At 40.8% G+C, this 13482-nt stretch overlaps 1 long non-coding RNA gene across 1 annotated transcript in view; it reads right to left on the bottom strand.

The window, feature by feature from the left end:
* Positions 1-13482, bottom strand: part of LOC122900389 — a 42304-nt gene that overhangs the window by 25094 nt on the left and 3728 nt on the right. Inside the window, exons 3-4 of the long non-coding RNA XR_006383220.1 lie at positions 12921-12956; positions 10232-10387 (exon numbers count right to left, since the gene is read on the bottom strand). This is a non-coding gene — a long non-coding RNA (uncharacterized LOC122900389). The remainder of the gene's footprint in view (positions 1-10231; positions 10388-12920; positions 12957-13482) is intronic.

The raw sequence follows: 13482 nt of genomic DNA, 5'->3' as shown, positions 1-13482 counted from the left end.
CTATTTCCATTTTAGTTGCTCTCATAAATATTATCACAATGAATAATGATAATTATATTGTTTCCTCTTTGTTGTTGTTTCCTTTTTATGTGTCCAAGAGTGTATTAGCTTACTACGGCTACTGTAGCAAAATACTGTAGACTAGGTAGCTTAAACAACAGAAATTTAGTTTTTCATAGTTCTGGAGACTACCCAAAATCAAGGTGCCAGCAAGTTTAATTTCTTCTGAGGCCTCTCCCCATGGCTTGCAGATGGTCATCTGCTTGCTGTGTGCGGACATGGTCTTTCCTTTTACTGTGTATTGTCCATGTCCAAATCTCCCTTCTTATAAGGACACCTGTCGGATTGGAATAGGAAGCACACATACAACTTCATTTTGCCTTAATTACCTCTTTAGAGGTCCTATCTGCAAATACAATCACCTTCTGAGGCACTGAGCATAAATGAATTTGGGAGGGGACACAGTTCAGCCCATAACCAAGAGTAAATGCTAGAATTGTCAAATTCCACTTCATTGGGTTTATACAATTCTGTACTACCATTAGCAATTAAGTACTTTTTTTAAAAAGATTTTATTTATTTATTTTACAGAGATCACAAGTAGTCAGAGAGGCAGGCAGAGAGAGAGAGGGGGAAGCAGGCTCCCGCTGAGCAGAGAGCCCGATGCGGGGCTCGATCCCAGGATTCTGAGATCATGACCTGAGCCGAAGACAGAGGCCTAACCACTGAGCCACCCAGGTGCCCCTAAGTACTTATTTTTTAAATTTCTTAAAATATCTGGAAAGAACTACTGCGTAGCAATGGGCACCCTAAAAGTTTTTCCTTTCATACTGAAGGTTATAGTTTTATCCTTGCTATTCCCACTGCCCTTGCCCAGGATAACCATGTTTGAGTTCCACAGATTCCATCTAATACTGACATTAATTTCCTATTTACTGATTGCATATGAGATAGTGGATGTTATAGAAATATCTTTTGTAGCAGACCAGACAGGACTTTACATTCTTGTGACTAAGTTTTTTTATCCCCCCCATCCTTGAATCTGGATATTGTTTTGCAAAAAATTCCTGCCCAGAAAAACTTCTCTACAGTTACAATTCTGAGGGTGCGGTATTAAAGAAAATGTCTTCATGTGGGCATAGATCCAAGTGTTCCAGCCTGTGTGAGAAAAAAGAGGAACTGAGCACACTTCATTCTAGAAGAATTTAAAATAAGAAGTCCAGATTGTACTGTCCTTAGGGTACAAGAGAGGAGAACGAAGAGCAATACTTGACCATTGTCTCTGCTTTGTAGGTATATCCTGTAAAAATCAATTCTCATTTTAGGGCTATGATCTCATGGGGGAGATAGTAACATTGTTAGAGATTTATAGCTATCTCTAGCCTTCTGCATCTTGTTACATAGGGTTACCTCCCTCAGTGTTCACCCGTAGGTAGCCAGTAAGACGTATTCCCTTCCCCTCTGTGAGTCTGCTCTTATCAGAGCTCTGTTTCTAACTTCCCCCTCCTGTGGTCTTCTTTTGATGAATGGTCTTCTCTTCTGGGCTATAATTTGCAAGTAGAATCTTATTCCCTGAACAGTTACAAACAAGTGCTCTAAATCTCTTTAATCTTTCTTAATTATAAAAGGAAACATCCTCTTATATCCTGTTGATATAGTACAGATGTCTATGAAAGTAAAAAAGTATTTCCCTGAACCCAGAGATAACAAATTTCCAGGGATGGGAACAGTTGAGAAACACACTCTTATGCGTTGTTGCTGAGTGTATACATTGGTTAACAAGTTGGAGGCTAAATTAGGAGATAATTATCAAGATGCAAATGCATGTAATCTCAGGATTAGCCATTCCACTTTTAGAAGTTTACCCTGAAGATACTAGATTTATTTTCTTTTGTGCACAAGTATATATTTACAAAAGTGTTCACTGAAGTATTGCTTACAATAGTAACGAGGAAAAAAACAATCCAAAAGAGATTATATAAGCAAATAGTGATACTTTCACTCAATGGAATACTATCAAACTTGTAATTTTCTTTTAAACCGAGACACAAAATTTTACTGATAATTAAAGATGTTTAAGACACAATAAGGGAAAAGCATCAAGTTGTGGGACCTGTACAGAAAGACAGCATGTGATTGATTGTGACCTTTTTGAAATGTGCATAGACTTCTTCAGGAGGGATGCAAAACCAATGGCTAACAGTGTTTCTTTTGGCCCTAGAGACTTGGGGTGGGATGTTGGAAAACAAAACATTTACTTTCGTTTTGTATTTTCCTTTACATTTAGATTTTTCTTTTCCATTAGCATGTTCATGTGTTCTTTTTAAAATGATACTGGAACAAAAATAGATATAGAGATCAATGAAACAGAATAGAGAGCCCAGAAATAAACACACACTTACTTGGTCAATTAATCCACAACAAAGGAAGCAGGAATACACAATATTGAAAAGACAGTCTTTTCAACAAATGGTGCTAGGAAAACGGGACAGCTAAATGCAAAAGAATGGAACTGGGCCACTTTCTTACAGTATACACAAAAATAAACTCAAAATGGATTAAAGATCTAAACGTGAGACCTGAAACCACAAAACTCATAGAAAAAACATAGGCAGTAATTTCTTTGACATCTGGCATAGAAACATTTTTCTAGATAAATCTCCTAAGGCAAGGGAAACAAAAGCAAAATTAAGTTACTGGGATTATACCCAAACAAAAAGTTTTTACAAAGTGAAGGAAATTATCCACAAAACAAAAAGGCAACCTATCAAATGGGGAAGATATTTGAAAATGACATATAAAATAAAGGGTTAATATCCAAAATATAGAGAGAACTCATACAACTCAACAACAGCAACAACAACAACAAAAAGAATAATTTGATTAAAATGAGCAGAGGACTTGAATAGACACTTTTCCAGAAGACATCCAGATGGCCAACAGACACGTGAAAACATGCTCAACAGGATCATCAGGGAAATGTAGACTAAAACCACAATAAGCTATCACCCCACACCTGCTGGAATGGCTAAAAATCAAGGACACAAGAAATAACAAGTGTTGGTGAGGATGTGAAGAAAAAGGAACCCTCATGCACTGTTGGTGGGAATGTAAATTGGTGCAGCCACTGTGGAAAACAGTATGAAGAGTCCCCCCAAAATTAAAAATATAAATATAAATATATACTAAAAATAATATGTATAATATAAATATAAATTTAAATATATATATTAAAAATAAAAATATAAATACCACATGATCCAATAATTCCACTACTGGGTATTTACCCAAAGAAAATAAAAACACTAACTCAAAAAGATATGTGCAACCCTAGGGGCACCTGGGTGACTCAGTGGGTTAAGATATGTGCAACCCTATGTTTATCGCAGAATAATTTATAAGAGCCAAGATACACAAGCAACCCAAATACCCATCCATAGATGAATGGATAAGGAAGATGTGAGATAGATAAATGGATAGATAGATATAGATAGATAGATATACATCCAGCAGGTATATAAATATACATCTACCTGTCTATCTATATATAATTGAATATTATAATATTACTCAGCTATAAAAAGAATGGCATTTGCTACAACAAGGATAGGCCTAGAGTATAATGCTAAGTGAAATAAGTCAGTCAGAGAAAGAAAAATACCATATGATTTCACACATATGTGAGATTTCATAAACAAAACAAATGAACAAAGAAAAAAGAGGCAAACAAAAAATAGACTCTTAGTAGTGCCTGGGTAGCTCAGTCAGTTAACTGTCTGCCTTTGGTTCAGGTCATGATCTCAGGGTCCTGGAATCAAGCCCTGTGATGGACTCCCTGCTCAGTGGGGAGTCTGCTTGTTCCTCTCCCTCTCCCCCTCCCCCTGCTTGTGCACTCTCCCTCCCTCTCTCTCTCTCTCTCAAATAAATAAATAAAATTTTTTTTAAAAATAGACTTTTAAATACAGAGAACAAACTAGTGGTTGCCAAAGGGGAGGTAGGTGGGGGGATGGGTGAAGTAGGTAAAAGGGGTAAAGAGTAGACTTATCTTGAGCACTGAGAAACGTAAAGAATTGCTACTGTGCACCTGAAACTAATGTAACACTGTATGTCAATTATATCTTAATTTTTAAAAGCAGGAAAAAATATATAACTTATTCCTATAGCTCTTCTGGGGGAGAAAAGAAGAAAAACAAAGAAAAGAAAAATTGAAAAAGTATTTTAAATAAGCAATTTTCATGTTCTTGGACATAACTCCTACTTACAGTTCCCTGTTAAGTAAAACATAATGCATTTGTTTCCCACTGTCCCCTGAACATTTTCTTTTTTCTGCCTCCTTCCTTTGCAATAGCCATTCTACATCATGAAAGAGAATGGGTGAGTTTTGTCTAAGGTACAGCAGAACCAGTAGGGAAAAGAAAAGTGAGTTGGGCTTTGTCTTCTGTAATTCTTCATTATGTTCTAACAACACATCTAACTTCCCAGGCAACACACCAAGGAATGCTTAAGCAAAAAGGAAAAGAGCAAGAAATTCTCAGTGAGGCACTTGGGATGGAGAAGTGCAGATCCTTTCCCTCCCAGACCATGATGCTAGCTAGCATTCCTAATTGTTACGTTTACTTGCTAAATCCTGGAGACCAGGAAACAGTGTCCTCATACCAAAACTGCATTTCAATCGGAAAATGTAGATACTTAGTTTCTTTGTTATTGGGGAATACTTGACTGATACTTACTTGAGAAAGATCAAGAATTACTAGAGCAGACTAGGCAAAGGAAAGCTTTATGAAATAATAGTATCTGACCATCCTGGACCTGCAAAAATTTCCCAGGCACACAGGGAGGAAAGTACTGGCTAACCCGCATAGTTGGGCAGGATGAAAATCAGACAGACATTGGATGCATTGGAAGGCAGGACATCAGGACCGTAGTCTGAGAATTCACAGCTGTGTCTCAGAGTTGCTGCATGTGATGGTTGACCGTGTCCTTCCACAGTCCTGACATCTTCTAGAACTATGGCATATGTAAATTGAAATCAAATGAATATTTAATTTCATTTTTAGAATATTTAGGAGTATTTTGCAATTCCTCTGGAGAACTGCAGGCTCCTTGGGCTAGCTGACCCCTGCCAGAAAAGGCAACTGGTGTTGACTGCTTCTGAGAAGTCAGGAATGGTATGAAATGGTACCAGGATGTGTCACTGTCACTTGTTTGGTTTGCATTTAAAAAAAAAAAAATCAATCAGCAGCTGACTTCCTTAAGTAGGTACCTGAACAGTGCTACTGGGCCAAGATTTCTGGAAACTGTATCACTGATTAAGTGAAAGCAGGGCCCAAGTCCTTCCGTCACCAACCTTTAGCAATTCCAGATGTGGAAAGCCATCTGTACCATGGCTAGGCCCAGGACAGCTGAATGCTGTAGGCAACAAGTCACCGCTCCTACTTACCATTCCTGAGTCCCATCCAGTGATGTCCACTGATGTGCACTGAGTCAGCTAGTGACTGAGCACAGGGGCAGATTCTGCTGCAGCTGTGGGAAAGCAAACCTAACATCTGCAACCCACTTCAGAGTTTTCAAAGCATTTTTCCCTCGTCTCTCCTGTGCTCTTTCTCCTATACAACCACAAGGAAGAGAGCAACTCAAATATGGTTTTTGTTACGTACTCAACTTGCATCCCTGCTCAGCCTGTCAAATCAGGCTGAAACATTATTGGTGAATATTTGAGGATTGCCAGAGCATTTGTTTTTTTTTTTTTTTGCTTCGCAATCATCAATTAAATTGGAAAACCATTTTCCAGCCTTCCCGAATGAGAGTGTGACTTCAGATGTTTCAAAATTTGCCCAAACTAGTGCCTACATCATATACTATTCAGTTCAATGAAGCAATTATTAAGTATTCTGTGTGCTGAGGGTGTCCCACTTACCACTTGTCACCCCTATTTAGCTCTAAGTGTGTGTAGTTCAGGAATTTTCTTTTATGTTCAATGTCTCAAGCAAGACCGGTTGCTGCTCTAGAAGGATCTGAGGGGTCCATGGAGCACAGTCAGGAGATGGGATAGGGTGTGAAAGACCCTGTAATACATGGGAGCACAGCGTGCCAACCAAGGGAGCAACAGGCGGGGTGCTAACTCCATCTTGGGAGAAGAATATGTCTTGTGTGCTTGGAAATAGATAGCCATCACATCTTCACAGTATGTTAAGGAGAAACATACTGTTTGAATTATAGAAAGTGGTGTGAAAGCATCCTGTCTGGGGAAGGCGGATGAAAGCATGCATATTCATCCCTTGGCTTTGTCTGTGTTCATCATAAGCCCCTCCCTTATCTCATCATGGCCTTGACTCCTCGTGAGCTGCACAGGATATTGGCTCTAAATAGATTCCTGGGAAAGGTCTGAAAATGCTGTGTCATGCCAGGGCGTGGGACACAGAAGGGACCAGGGGTGGACACCAGGACTGGGGGAAAGGGCATTGACAGAATGGCTAGCTCTGTTTAACAAAATAGGCACGGCTGGACACAGACAAGGCCACAGGGCCCAAACCTTGGTAACAACGGGACCACTCAACTGAGATGTTAGTTTTGGGATTCTCTACTTTCTCTCCCCTACGCACCTCCCACCCCCCACCGATGCTGTCCTCCAGGCAAGGTTAGATGCTCCCTCTGGGGCTCCATCAAAGTCCTGACTGCCCCCTGCTGGCACTTGCTTTCTGTAGGGCAATCCTCTGTTCACTTGTCACCCCTCTTGAGCTCTAAGTGTGTGTCGTTCAGGAATTTTCATTTATGTCCGGGGTCTACCATAATGCCTGGTTCAGAATAACTCTCAGAAAATATTTGTTTCTATTTTTTTTAAAGATTATTTATTTATTTGACAGAGAGAGATCACAAGTAGGCAGAGAGGCAGGCAGAGTGAGAGGAGAGAAGCAGGCTCGCCACCGAGCAGAGAGCCCGATGTGGGGCTCGATCCCAGAACCCTGGGATCATGACCTAAGCTGAAGGCAGAGGCTTTAATCCACTGAGCCACCCAGGTGCCCCTGTTTCTATTTTTAAAATTAAAAAAATACTGGAAATCCTCAAATTAAAGAAAAACATATACACACACTTAGTCCCACTGCTTTTAAAACAAATTACATAGAGATATAAATGTTCCCCATTCACATCCTTCCTTTTTCCTTTGCTAAAAAGGGATATATCAATATTTGCAGTCAATACTGGTTAAGTGAATTAATAAATCAATAAACAAACAAGTCTAATCAAGTTGAAGAAGCCAAGGGAAAGGATGTCAGAAGTCAACTCAACGATCAGAAGGATCATCTCCCCAATCTCAAGATCTTAATTTCATCACATCTGCACAGTGCATGGTTCTGGGCAGTGGAATGTAGGCATCTCTGAAGCCCATCATTCTGTGTACAATGGAGCCCACGGGGCAGAGAGAGGTAAGGTCAAGTACTCAGGAGTCTGAACTCTCCTTCTGGAGTGCAGTTTGACCTCGCTCACTTTCCTTCTTTGGATCTTAACTTCCTTATCTGTAAATTGGGGAAACTCACTCAACAAATATGTTACTAACCATCCACCATTCTAAGATTTAGAGATACAGAATAAAACAGACCAAATTCTCTGTGTTGCGATGGTTACATTTCTAGAGGAGGAGCAAATAAATTAAGTAGAAGATATCAGATGGTAACAAGGGTTGAGGACTAGTCAGGAGACCCGTATGTCCCAGGCAGAGTTAGGTAAGAGGGAGGCAATGGGGGAAGAGGCCAGAAAGGGAGGCTGGGTTGGAGAATGCAGACCATTTGGGCCTTACAGGCCTTGGTAAGGACTTGGGATTTTTTCCAAATGTAAAGCCACTGGAGGGTTATGAGGAGAGTGGGTGACCATAATCTGACATACATTTTAATGGGTTGTTCCAGCTGCTAATTAGGAGCAGACTGAAGGGTTTAAAGGAGGAAGCAGGCAGAGAGGTATTCACAGCTTATTCTCTTCAACTTCCCCTGTCAGGATGCCTCATTCAGGCACACAGCCATGCTTCCTTTGCAGATACCCCTCCTAAGGGCACCCTGGTCCTCTTTTGAATTCAAAATTCCATTCAGTCCCTCCTTCAGGAACTGCTCAGTTCTCACCTCAGAGCTGTAAGCGCACTCAGGGAATTTGTTTTCCTTTGCCCCCATCTCCAGATGAGGGAACAGGGGCCCAGGACATTCAAAAGCCTGGCCAAGTCCATACAAAGAGCAAGGGGAAGAGCCAGGACTGCCCCTGAAGTCAGAGTCAAACAAAATGAAAAAGTCTTTATACAAAGACGTTTTCCCTGAAATGCTTTTGTTGCTTATTGTTTCCCTCATTAAACTGGTATTTATTTTGAAGAGTGCAGAGATCATCTTTTTCAGCATTGTCTACTTGGCACCTAGCCTGGGGCCTGGTACAGGATAGACCCCAAAACGTATTTGCTTATGTGGACATAAAAGAATGTCAAGCCCTCAAGAGTCTGTGTTTATATGTTGTAAGCATTGTATCTCCCCACCCCACTGCAGCCCACTGCCTCACAGTGTTAAATTTCAGACAACTGGAAAGGTCTAAGAATCTATGAGAGCTAAGGGCAGTGTTCTAGGAAATGAGGCCTTATTATTCTAACAAAAGGTGTGCAGTGGGATCTTCTTAACACAGTAAAGGTCGGTGTAGAGACCCTTTCTTTTTCCTTCCTTCCTTGATCCCCAAGCAATTCTAGGATGAGAAGAATAAGGAGAAGGCAGTCCTACTGCATGTGAACTTCTATGCCCTTGGCATGGACGTCTTGCTCTTACTGCGGGGGAAACTGACAGTGACAAGGTAATTGCTAAGTGTAACCAGGGCTGGTGTAGGAGCTGTGCAACGTGTTGACTGGCAGACAGGCCCTAAGAAGTGCATCCCTGTTCTGTAAGTGACCCTGTGAACTCACACGGAGTCACCTAGTTGTTAATTTTGTTTTTTTTTTAAGATTTTATTTATTTATTTGACAGACAGAGACCACAAGTAGGCAGAGAGGCAGACAGAGAGAGAGAGGAAGGGAAGCAGGCTGAGCAGAGAGCCCGACTTGGGCTCCATCCCCTGGGATCATGGGATCATGACCTGAGCCGAAGGCAGAGGCTTTAACCCACTGAGCCATCCAGGCGCCCGCTCATGTTTTCTTTAAATGAGTTCCCACTACCACGTGTATTCTTTAGAACGGCATCTACCCTGTTGTATTTTAACAAGTTGACAAATCTTCCCTGCAGTACTCAGCATCCCCAAGGTGGGATCCTCATCTTTCTCCTCCGTGGATCCCAGTATTTTGGTTTCAGGTTAATAGTAGGTGGTTGATGAAGTACGGGAAAGAAGGAGGAAGGATGGGAGATGGGTGGGAGGAAGGAAAGAGTGCCAGCTTTCCAGGTCCTCTGTCTCTTAAGTTTTCAGAGTGGGAACTAGGAAACCCCAGCCAAGAAAAGAAGGTGATACAGGTGGTAACTGTAAGAAGTATTGTATGTGGTGCCTATGGTAACACAAGATTGCCTTTTTGGTCCTTTAGTTCTACGAGCCTGCAGTAAGCAAGCAGTAAATGAGTAAATAGTGTGAACAGAGTAATGGTGCCCTTGACCGGGTGAACTTGAGAGTAACTGGTTCCCCTTCTCCTCCAGCTCTTGCTCCACCTCCAGGCTCTCTCCCCGGGCAGCAGCTGCCAACCTGCCCCACCCCAGAGATGCACGTCATATTAGAAGACCCGTTATTTCACCTTCCCTTTGAATTTACTCTCAAAATGATTTCCTAACAACATGTTCTTCAAGTTAGTCACATTTTGGCTCAATTCATCCAACAGGTTATCCAAGACAGTTTCTAGGTCTTCCACACATGAACAGTGCAGGATAATAATTAATAGTTATAATAATTAGTGGTAGTGGCATGATTAATTTTAATAACATAATAATTAATAGGTAAGAAATCATGAGGTCCCAGCTGGGTCATCTGTCAAAATGGGAGCGTATTTCATTCTATCAGCCAAAGTACCAGGACAGCCTTGGTTTAAAATGAGATCCCTGTGTTAGCATAAGCTTATTGGGTTAAGGGCTGGAAGAAACCTTGAGAATTAGCTAGTTCAACCACTCACAATTTTTTTTTCCAGGTAAAAAGCAGCCTGAGAGGTTAAGGACTTTCCAATATCACCTTGCTTGTTTTAGCAGGGTCAGAACTGGGTATAAAATCCAGTGTTCTTTTCAGAACACCCATTACCTACTGGAACACAATTTCTTCTCTCGTTTCCCAATGCTTTAACCCTCCTGATGGAAGTTCATCAACTTAGATGCAGAACTGATGCGGACAGATCCTTGAGAAGAGATGCTGGCAAACAGAGAGCCGGATGATAAATAGTGAGATGATGCAAGCCTGAGGGCTGAATCCAGAAATAAATCATATCTTCACATAGTGTTTACAGGAATTGCATTTTGAATAATTTCCATAGAAATTACTTTACCCACCACAGGAATGTTTCTCCCTCCCACAGGGATTTGACAGAACAGAAAGAGAAGCAGAATGGAGGAAAAGCAGTAATTTAGATTTATATATAAAACATTAGTTGGAACCTAAGTAATCACCCTCAACTAATCAGAATATTTTATGCATTCTGCTTTTTAGTGGAAAGAGCAAACCACAAGAAAGCAGACATATATCAGAGATTTTTAAAATGCTTCCAGGGCTTATTCTAGGCTTTAAATTTCCCCCCCAAATTCCCTGCATTATCTTTAAAATATCCCACTGCATACCTCCCTCTTCTTCCTCACATGTGTTCATTTGTCCATTTAATCAATCTGCCAATATTTACTGAGGCCCCCTCTGACATCCCAAGTAGTCTGATAGGTCAGAGATGAAAACATAACCTTGCCTTCAAATGCAATGTCTGGTAGAAAGTTATCTTAATAAGATCTAGTTTTTTCAGAGTTGTATTTCTCATTCTGTAGGTGGATAGTAGCTCTGTAGTGAATATTTCCATTTGGCCTTCCAGATCCACCGTTACTATTTTTCAGCCTATTCTGGGCTTCTGGGAGATGGGGGATAGGGTACAAGGACTGACTTTTATGGACCGGATAAATCATGTTCCTTTGACCCAAGGTTCAGCAAATGGGAGGAACCGAAAGAGAAGATCAGAGAATGAGAGGAGAGGGAGGCAGGGCTATACCCCTATGCCATCACCCCTGTCATCTCATTCCCCACACCTGCCAGGATATGGGTGGCTATTGGCTACCTTCCTCTCCTAAGATCACAGCACCTGCTAGATAACCCTCTTCGAGAACTCTTGGGTTAGCAGCTCTTCAGTCATATAAATCACTGTGAATGTCAATTACAAAATAATGAATACATTTCTGAGAAATAACAAAAGCAAATGATTGGAAACTATGTGACCTGCCACCTAAGACAGCTAGAAAAAATGAAAATGGGTCAGATACCCTTTCTTGTTTTACCCTTTGAAAAGCTAGGTGGAGGGGGCGCCTGGGTGGCTCAGTCAGTTAAGCATCCAACTCTTGATTCTGGTTCAGGTCATGATCTCAGAGTGTGAGATCGAGCCCCACGTCAGGCTCCACACTGAGCATGGAGCCTGCTTATGATTCCCCCTCTCCTGCTGCCCTTCCCCACACTTGCACATGCATGCTCTCTTAAAAAAAAAAAAGATATGTGGAAAGCCATCTCATGGCCACAGTTAGGTGAGAAAAGTTTAATATTCCGTTTTTCATAAATCTAACCTGGCTGTGACAGGATGACAAGTAGGGCCCATTTTATCTGGTGGAGAGTAGCTGTATTTATAGTATTTATAGATCTGATTCTGTTTTTTCTTTACTCATTTGTTTTAGATTCTACATGAGTGAAATCATATGGTATTTGTCTTTCTCAGTCTGACTTATTTCACTTAGCACAATACCTCCTTAGTTCCATCCTTGCTGTCTCAAATGGCATGATCTCATCCTTTTCATGGCTGCATAATATTCTGTGTGCACACACACATGCACACATGTGTGTGAGAGATCTTCCTTAATCACTAGTCTACCAGGTGACACGTTGCTTCCATATCTTGACTATTATAAATAATACTATAATAAACATAGGGGTACAGAAGATCTTTTCAAATTAGTGTTTTCATTTTCTTTGTATCCGTCCTATTTTTATTCACTTTACAGATATGAAAAAAGAGGCACATGAAGGTTAAATGGTTCACTGAGATCAGTAATGGGGTCAGCATACAAATTTTCTCCGAGTTCATGCTCACTTCTACTTATGAAGGACAAAAAGTAAAATGACAGCTGATTGCAACTGTCCGTGGATTTTGGAAAAATCTAACTTTTCCAGATCTAACTGGCTAGGATGGGATTTGCCTAGGCAGTGAGGTTTAACACTCTCCCTGTTTCAGGGAGGTCAAGATTATCTTTTCATGTTGTTTTTTAAGAAAGATCACGATCTAAGCATGGTGTCTCACTTTCAGTCATTCTAGCATCACACCACAGAGATAGAATATGGGAAAGGATCTAATAGAGTTTGATTACTAGACAAAATAGAAAGGAGCCTATTTAAAAAACACTCCACGAAACTCTGTTGAGACCTAGTTCTTTTTGTAAAACATAGACTCAGAAGTGGGAAGCCTTTTCACCCTTTATGAAGTAGCTGGGAGCAAAGGGTGATTTTAATATAGAATGAGTGTTCTGGTAACATATAGGTTTTGTCTTCAGGGCCGTACCTTCTGGGACAGATACGGCATGCAAAGAGAGAGAACAAAGTAAAATCCTCTTCCAAAACTTTGATTTGCTGATTTCTAAGCTCCAGTTCTTCCATGGAACATGTATCTTAAGACTGAGGGTGAACAATGGGAATAGAAAATACTGAAAGTAGTGTCCTACATTTCTAGAAAATTGGTTTCCCCATTCTGGATCCATACTTACAGGAGCAATTCTCTGTCTTCTTTGAAGAGCTGTACTCTGATGTGGAAACAGCAGTTTGAAAAACGTATATAGAGAAAAGATTAAGTATGAACCAAAGTTCCAGGGCCTGCACCATCCTCACATAATCAGTCCTCTTCCTGGTACCCCACGCTAAGGATTCTACAAGTAATGGAGTCATTTCTCTGAGGATCAGCACATGCAAATTATCCACTTATGTCTGCTCTCTTTCCACCCTTGCCACCTTTTCCCACTCCCAGTTGTGAAGTGGGAAGGATGGTTTTTAAGGTAAAAAAAAAAAAAAGTTGAATCTGGAAGAAACTATGCCTTGGCTCTTAATTTTAAGGGAAAGGTGCTCTGAGAAAAATTCTATTTTGCTACCCACATCACAGAGACACTTCTTTAATTTTGCTAGATGGCATCTTCCAGGAAAGTGATACTAAAGTCTCCCTTAAGCCTCCTAAGCCATTCTCCCAAAGACCAGATAGGCCCCCGCTTATTATCCTTACACAAAGAAGATGGTATAATATGCACTTCACCACAGACTGCTAGGGAAAGACAGCAT

The sequence above is a fragment of the Neovison vison genome, chromosome 2, assembly GCF_020171115.1.
Source record: "Neovison vison isolate M4711 chromosome 2, ASM_NN_V1, whole genome shotgun sequence".
NCBI lineage: Eukaryota > Metazoa > Chordata > Mammalia > Carnivora > Mustelidae > Neogale > Neogale vison.
Note: the sequence above shows the minus strand (reverse complement) of the source record. Positions and strands in the feature narration are given on the sequence as shown.